Here is a 9,434-nt window from a genome sequence, read left to right on the forward strand (position 1 = left end):
AAGTAAATCAGTACCCACTATACAGGATAGAGGATATCTTTGCAAACCTTTCTGGAGGAAAACACTTCGGCAAAGTGGACAGCTGAGACTTACATTGAGATGGAATTGGAAGCAGAGTCTAAAGTGTTTCTCACCACAAAGGGCTTACTTTAGGAGTGGCATCTGCACCTCCTCTCTGACAGAAACCTATTGACAGGGTAATGCATGGGTGCCCAGGAACTCAGTGTTACCTTGATGACATTATTTTTATTGGTGAGAATGGCAGGGAAACATCTCCAAAATCTCAAGACAGTGTTAAAAAGATTAGGGGCTCAGAGCATGATGTGACAACTGTGAATTCTTTAAACAAAGCATCCCTTACTGTGGAATTACAAAACAAAGAGAAGGTCCAGGTCTTCATTTTCCTTGCCCCAACATGTGTGGGCAGTGCAACTCTGCAGAAACAACAACACCCACCTCACACCAACTCACACCACTGCTAGGCTGACCATGGCCTTTGTGCATCAGCACAGTATTCACATCAAAAAGGATGATCAAATCTATACTGCACACAATGCATTTTATCTCAACCTGTTGATCAGTCTTGCATTTGGCACATTGTAGCTTTGTATTCATCTGCGAGACCAAGTGGATGAGGCAACCATTTGGTGGAGCATGTGTGCTCTGTTTGTGGTGGCTATCTGGAGTTTCCAGATGCATGTCACTTCAACTCCCCTTTGCATTCCCACACTGATCTGTGTGCATGCCCCACTTCACTCCCATGCTGAGGACAAAAGCAGACTATAAAACACCTTCTATTCCACTTAAGTAGCCAACACTCAGTGGTATGAACATGGACTTTTCCTATTTCAGGTAACCCACAACCACTGCACCACTTTCCCACCCCTACTGGCCCACCCATGGTCTCTCCCTTTTCCATTTCCTCCCATAAAAGCTGTTACTGTGACTCATTACCCTCCCCAACCTAATTCCATGTGGCTTTCACCCCACACACCTATCCACCTGGGTTTCTTCTCCTTTGGCCCACTCCTTCTATCCTCTCCACCATCTAGTTCCTTCTACTCATCATCCCACCCACTCCCGACCATCCAGTCTTTGTCTCTGCCTACCTCTGCCCTCACTCCACCTGTCTCCATCTGCCCAACTTGTTTTTTTTCATTATCTGTTTCCACCTATCAGCCTCTGTTTCACCCCTCACTCTCACCTCCTTATGCCAACTATCTTCCCTCTGCAGGGTCTCATTCCAAAACATCCACCATGATGCTTGACCCGTGAGGTTTTTTAACCAGTCTTGCAGATTGTTTTCCCATGCCTAAGCTATCGCATACAGTAGCTCTTAAATATCTTGTCTTACCTGATGGAATTTTCAGTCTGTTAACATGCCAGTGCTTCATGAGAAAAATAAATGTGATTTTATTGGGGATAGGAATTGTCAGTGGCAACCAGTCAGTTTAGTTTTGACAGTTTATCTCTCAAACACACTTCTAATCAATCCAATGTTACTTTCTCCTACTACTAGATGTACATAAACCTGAGAGAGGAAAAAAGGACAAAGTGTCATCTCCTGAGATTCAATATTTCAGCCATGCTGTCCCAGTGAACGTCCCTGAAGAAGATATGAGACTAATTTAACAAAATTGCTCTTGTGGCACGGAGCCTCACCTGCCAATCCTTACACAAGGTATAAGAAATAAAATTAGGTCATTTGGCCTTTCAAGTAATCTGTGTGATTTTTTTCTTCCTCAACCCTATTCTCCTGCCTTCTCCCTGCAACCACCAATTCCCTTACCAGTCAAGAACCTATCAATCTCTGCCTTAAATATATCCAATGGCTTGGCCTCCGCAGCCCTTGAATGCAACGTATTACATAGATTCACCACACTCTGGTTTAAGGGTTCCTTCTCATCCCATATTAAAGGTACAGGATGTCCCTTTATTTTGAAGCTGTATCCTCAGATTCTAGGCTAATGAAACATCTTCTCCACATCCAATCTACCCAGTATTCATTAGGCTTCAATGAGATCTGCTCCTCAACCTATAGAGTAGGAAAATGCAAACTTTCTATTCTATAACTCAAAAAGAAACACCATATAACAGAATTATATAGCAGCTTTTACAACCTCAAGACATTCCAAAGTATTTTGAAGCCAATTACAATACATCCTTTTAAGTAATCACTGTTGGCAAACGTATAGCTTCCAGTTTGATACAGCAAGGAATCATAAATAACTGACATAAATGATCAGATAATTTGCTTTCTTGACATTGATAGAAAGATCACTGTTGCTTTGCACAAGAAAACTTAACTGTTCTTCAAAGTATTCTTACGGAATGATTTGCTACCTACCCAAGAGAGCAAAAGAGATCTAGTTTTACTGTCTTAGCCAAAAGATGATATTACTGTAAGTGCAGGGGTAGCTTGGTAGTGCATTGAAGTACAATCAGTGGCCACTTTATTAGGTACAGGAAGTACCTAAAGTGGTCACTGAGTGTATTTCTGTACGTTCATATCCTTCTGTTGTTGTAGCCTTCAAGGTTCAAATTGTTGTGCATTCAGAGATGTTCTTCAGTACAACACTGTTGTAACGCACAGTTATTTAGGTTATTGTTGTCTTCCTGTGAGTTTGCATCTATCTAGCCATTCCCCTCTGATCTTTCACATTAACAAGGTTATTTTGCCCACAGAACTGCCACTCTCTGGATTTTTTTGTTTTGTTTTGTCTTTTGCATCATTCTCTGTAAACTATAGAAACTATTGTGCATCGAAATCCCTGATCAGCAGTTTCTGAGATACTTGCGTGGTACCAACAATCATTCCACGTTCAAAGTCACTTAGATCACATTTCTTCCCCATTCTGATGTTTGGTCTGAACAATAAGTGAATGTCTTGACTGACTTCATGCTTTTATGCATTGAGTTGCTGCCACATGATTGGCTGATCGGATATTTGCAGTAATAAGCAGGCATACTGGTGTACACAATAAAGTGGCCTCTCAGTGTATAATTTGTGTTTTTCCCAGAAATTGGATTTCAGCATTTTTGGTGAGCTCCGTTGGAGTTATGTTTTAACTATGTGCCAAACAAGATGCCATCATAAAATTTGTTAATTTCAAAAAAAAATTGCTTTAAAAAGATCTTCTTTGTAGTTCTTTCCATTCAAATTTGCTCAGATATGGCACCACCAAGTATATGCCACCACTTTTAGTTAGCATGAAGAATGGAGAGATTGAGGTGAGTAAAGAAGTGGAAGGACTGTGGGGAAATAGGTGTGTGGGTGGGATTAGGGAAAGAGCTTAATAGTGCCAAACAGGCTGCTCTACCGTGATTACTCAGGGCCAAAAAAGGAAGCATCTTATTCACCTATGTTGCAATTTTTGTCAATGTTGCCTGCCAGCAAAAGAAAGCACATTAAAATTAATTGGGGGAATTAATAAAAGCAGAAGTGTTATCCCAGCAGGGATCCTTCAATTCATGCATGGTTCCAGTCTTTCTGTATCATGCTCTCCCCACTTAGCTGAGTGAACAGCAAAGTTTGCTTGTCTTCACATTCCTATCCAGTTGTCGATACTTCAGAAATTTGTGCTGTGTACATTGCCATCATTTGCACAAAATCTGACAGAGAAACATTACCTATTTTTGGGTGGACTGAGATGAATATTTGATTATTTTATATGTGAGGAAAACAAACGTTGCAAGCAAATTATGCCTTGGAATGGGAAAACTGCCAAAATGCATATGAATATATTAATGTAAAATATAGTATAGAGTCTTGACCCCAAATGTCAATAATTCCTTCCCCCCTCAGGTGTTGGGCCAACAGATTTTCACAAATATTTTTTTTCCTCCAGACTCCAGATTCCAACCTCAGCGGTCTCTTGTATCTCTTGTAACTGGACCCAGTTCAAAATTTCAAAGTCAATAAGTTCAAAATTCAAATTAAATCGATTCTAAAGCACATGCATTTAGTGGCCACTTTATTAAGTATCTCCTGTACTAAAGAGGCCTCTCAGTGTATGTTGATGGTCTTCTGCTGCTGTAGCCCATCCACTTCAAGGTTTGATGTGTTGTACATTCGGAGATGCTCTTCTGCACACCACTGTTGTATCGCATTGGTATTTGAATTACTCTCACCTTCCTGTCAGCTTGAAACAATCTGGGCATTTTCCTCTGGTGACTCTCACTAACAAGGCTTTTTTGCTCACAGAATTGCCACTCGCTGGATGATTTTTTTTTGTATTTTGCACCAAGTGGCATGATCAAATATAGGCCTAGCATGTGAAACCTGTGCTTGTTTTTTGCTGCACAAATACTCAATTCTGGGTTGAACTTGAGAAAGGCACACTCGACTCTCACCTTCAACTGAAATGACGTGATTTCTGTCCTTGCTCTAGATGCTTGCTAAAGAAGAAAAAGCTTGCTTATCCATGTAAGAAGTTGAAAACTGCAGCAAGAAGTTCATTGCTTTTGTATGAATGGCAGGATACCCTTCTTTCACGGAAATCCTGAACTTGTTCAGGGGCAGGTCAGTAAATCGCATCTTGAGTGCACAATCAGACTGTGGCGTACAAAGTTCTTCCTCTTCTCTCGAAGTCAAGTTCTCAGGCTGAGCAGAAAATTCAGAGAAAGGATCTCTTATTCAGTCTTACACTAGTATTGAAAGCAAGAAGAATACTGTTCAATTTTGTACCTCAGTTCTTCCAGGGGGGTTTCAATAAGATTTGATGCTTTCTATATCCTTCCTCACTCTCAAGCCCAAGCAGCAGTGGAAACATTTCAAGGTTTCCTTTTGCAACATGATTATTCCCCAAGATTCAGTTTCCTTTATAATCCAAGAATCATGTCACTTGAAGTCAAGACGTTTTCTCCAGGGCCTTGCAGAGACTTGTTCAACTGGTTCATATGATGAAAAATGTCTACTAAGTAGGCTAGTTTCTGCAGCCATTCTTCATCTTCAAAGCACTCAGCAAAATCTGGCCTAGTATTTTCTTGAAAGTGCTCCTGCAATTCACTTTTCAGCTTATTCACCCAGTTGAGAACTCTTCCTCTGTTAAGTCACTGGATTTCTGCATGTGCTCTTTGTCCATGTTTTTACACCATTTTTAAACATTCTCAAGTGAACTGGTCTTTGTTTAGTGAAGTTCACAGTTTTTGTAGCATCATCCAGAACTTTTATCAATGGACATCTGCAACTCTCTGTGAATAAAGCAGTGTGTTGTGACATTGTCAGGATTTTCTTTTTTTTTTACAGAAGAAATGAAACCTCTCATGGAGCCAACCGTTGATGAAGTACCATCAGTACAGATGCCAACACAGTTCCCCCAAGACAGACCTTTTGTTTCCAGATATGAAGAGAAAATATTAAATATATCTTGGCCTTTGCTTGTTTTGAGCAGCTGTTTGCAAATGAAAAAGTTTTCTTGAATTTTATCATCAGACATGACTGTAAAACACAGGGGTTAATAAAATACCCCTGTGTATTTTGCACAGTGTTGACTGTTCATTCACAGAACTAGGTTAGGAAATTCACTACACAACTTGTAATTAATCAAAGCTCGCACTTTATTGCCTCTGCACAAACAACATTGTAACTATGTTGACCCTGTGCCAACAAATTAGAACATGATTCTACAGTTCCCTTTTTAACAATACTCACTCTGGCAGCTTGTCCAACTTATAACACCAAAATAGGGGATCTCCATTGGCCAGATGATTGACCTTTTCTTTGCCTAGACCCTGGCATGGGGGTGCTTCCTTGCATTAATGGGTCTCTTGACAGAGTTATGACTGATAGCACACTTAAGTATCCACTTTTATATTCATTCCTTACCAATTCAAATATTGCATTCTAGTGTTATTGGTTGTAGTTCAGCTGATTGACCCTTAACTCCTCTTTATTGACTCTGCTCCAGGGCAGCATCCATTTATTGCCCTCCTCCCGGCAAGTGGCTCTTTGTTCTCTTCAGTAACCAGCTCTAATCACTCCAGACAGGCACCAACCCCAACATTCACAAACCTGCATGTTATATTATATCAAAGGACACCTCACAAATAACTTTGGAAATTATCTCCAGTTCAGCAGATTACCTGAAACGTCATTGTGCAAATTCATCTCACAAAATGGCAGCCTCCATCTCTAAGCACATAGCAGGTGATGCACTATGAATTACACCAAAAGACTGGAAGTAGAGTAAATACTGAAAGGATTTTATTAACAGTAAAATGGATCCACGTCCATGCTGTATGTCTGTCTTGGACAGTGGGAGGAGCAGTGACACAGTCGCCTTTATTCAGGGGTCTGTGGGAGGAGGCCCAGGAGCAGTCAGCAGAGGGGCGTGTCCAGGCATATCCAGACAGATAACCCAGTTACAACCTATATACATGGTTTACCACAGCAGGAACAAAGGCAATTGATCTGTCTGCTTCCACTGTCCTTGATCCATTTAAATTTGACATTATCTTCCATATTTTAAATTCACCAAGGCCAACAACAGGGAGAGGCTGATGTTACAGCCCAAGTTGGGTGAATCCATTCAATGCTCAATGCTCTTCATGCTCCTCGTCAGCCTACCATCCTCCCCTCCATGCAATACAGCGCTCACCAATTAAGGACTCTACTATCTCACGTCAAAAACTGAGAATGGACTCAACCAAATAAACACAGTCCTACTGCACACTACAATACAGGGTTGAGAGACCTCAAACAAGATTGCTAACAGGGCTGCTTGGTCACTACCCACCACTGTGAGCGCTAGCATTATATATTACGCAAAGTTCAAAAAATCATGTTTTTTTTATCACAATCTCTCATGGAATCCCGGTAAAGAAACCCTGCTCTAGAGACCGTTCTGAGTGAAAATCTCAGGAGATGCGTAGTGTCTGAGATACTCAAGCCACCCCATCTGGCACCAATAATCACTCCACAGCCAAAGTCACTTAGAATGTCTTGATCATGTCTGCATGTGTTTATGCATTGAATTGCTGCTGCATGATTGGCTGATTAGATGTTTTCATTAACATGCAGGTGTAGCTAATAAAGTAGCGACTGAATATGTATGTTACCATATACTACTCTGGGGTTTATTTTCTTGCCAGAATTTATAAGAAAAAAAGAAATATAATAGCATTTTAAGAAAAACTATACATAAGCATACAAAGACTGACAACCAAGTTCAAAAGAAGACAAGCCATGCATATAAAAATAATACTGAGAACATGAATTGGAAAGAGTCCTTGAAGTGCAAATCAGCTCAGAGTAGTGATGAATGAAGCTATCCACAGCAGTTGGGTAGGCTGACAGTTGTAGGGTAATAATCGTTCCTGAACCTGGTGGTGTGGGACCTAAGGCTTCTGTGCCTCCTGTTGGATTGTCGTAGTGAGAAAAAGGCATGGCCGGGAAGATGGGGGGTTTTGATGATAGATGCTATTTCTTGTGGCTGTGCTCCATGTAAATGCATTCAATGGTGGGAAGGACTTTGCCTGTGCTGGACGGGCTGTAAGTATCTCTTCCTGTAGACTTTTCTGTTCCTGGGAATTGGTGTTTCCATACCAGACCATGATGCAACCAGTTAGAATACTCTACGCTGTGCATCTAGAGAAGATGGTCAAGGTTTTTTGGTGACATGCCAAATCTATGCATACTTCTAAGAAGGCAGCGGCACTGTGTGTCTTCTTTCCTGGAGCTAGGACAGATCCTCTGATATGTTAACAACAAGCAACTTAAAGCCAATACCCCTCTCTACCTACAGTCCTCTGCTGAAGGCTCAAGGACCTCTGGCTTCTTCCTCCTGCAATCATTTATTAGCTCGTTGTTTTTTTCTGACATGATGAGGCTGTTGTGGCACCACTCAAGTAGATTTTCAATCTCCCCCCATATGCCGACTTATCACCACCTTTGGTTAGGTCAGAAACACTGGTATCATCAACAGACTTAAAAACAGCATTGTAGCTGTTCTTAGTAGTGCAGTTGTAAGTGAAAGAGATGGTCCATGCCTTATGGTCACAATCAACTTTGGCATTCATGTGGCTGCCAACATACAATATGCAACTTAGTCTATCCTGCAAGGTGACCCTGCCAAGGAGCTGCTACTGTGCCTCAAGTGATGCAAACTGATCCATAAGAACATAAAACATAAGAGCAGAACTAGGCCATTTGGCCCATCTAGTCTGCTCCTCTATTCAATTGTGCCTGATTTAATATCCCTCTCAACCCCATTCTCCTGCCTTCTCTCCATAACCATTGATGCCCTGAATCATCGAGAACTTCTGCTGTAAATAGACACAATGACTTGGCCTCCACGGCCATCTGTGGTAATGAATTCCACAGGTTCACCCCTCCCTGGGTAAAGAAATTCCACCTCATCTCTGTTTTAAAGGAACATCATTATATTCTGAGGCTATTCTGTCTGTCCTAAACTCCTCCTCTATTAGAAGCACCACTCTATCTCAAATGACAAAACAGTACAACCTTGGCTGACAAGGTAAGTCAAAGGTAATGTAAAAGCAAAAAGAGAGGGCATACAACAAAGTGAAAATTAATGGGAAGATAGAGGATTAAAAACCTACAGAGAGCAACTAAAATAATCATTAGGAGGAAAAAGATTAAATATGAAAGCAAGCTAGCAATCAATATTGAAGTGAATAATAAAAGTATTTTCAAGTATATAAAAAATAAAAGAGAGGTGAGAGTGGATAGAGGACTACTAGAAAATGAGGCCAGAAGAACATTAACTGGGTACAAGAAGATGGCTGATGAATTAAATGAGTATATTGCATCAGTTGTCTCTGTGGAAAACCTTAGCAGTGTGCCAGATGTTGAAGGGTAGGAGGGAAGAGAAGTGAGTACAGTTATTATTACAAGGGAAAAGGTGCTTAAAAAGCTGAAAGACCTAAGGATACATAAGTCAGTCAGACCAGATGAATTGCACCCTAGGGTTCTGAAAGAGGTAACGTTAGAGATTGTGGAGGCATTAGTAATGATCTTTCAAAAATCATTGGACTCTGCCATGACGGCAGAGAGCTGGAAAATTGAAAATGTCTCTCCACTCTTTAAGAAAAGAGGAAGGCAGCAGAAAGAAAATTATAGACCAGTTATCCTGATCTCAGTGGCTGGAAAAATGTTGGAGTCATTTGTTAATGATGAAGCTATGGAGTATATGGTGAGAAAGGACAAGATAGGACAAAGTCAGCATGGTTTCCTTCATTGAAAATCCTGCCTGGTGAACCTGTCCAAATTCCTTGAGGAGCTTTCAGGTATGGGATGCAGTGGATGTTGTATATTTGGACTTTCAGAAGGCCTTTGACAAGATGCCACACATGAGGCTGCTAGCAAGTTAAGATCACATAGTATTACAGGAAAGTTACTAACATGGTTAGAGCATTGGCTGATTGGTAGGAGGCAGTAAGTGGGAATAAAAGGATCCTTGTCTGGTTGGCTG

This window comes from Hypanus sabinus, chromosome 14, assembly GCF_030144855.1.
Source record: "Hypanus sabinus isolate sHypSab1 chromosome 14, sHypSab1.hap1, whole genome shotgun sequence".
NCBI classification, from domain to species: domain Eukaryota; kingdom Metazoa; phylum Chordata; class Chondrichthyes; order Myliobatiformes; family Dasyatidae; genus Hypanus; species Hypanus sabinus.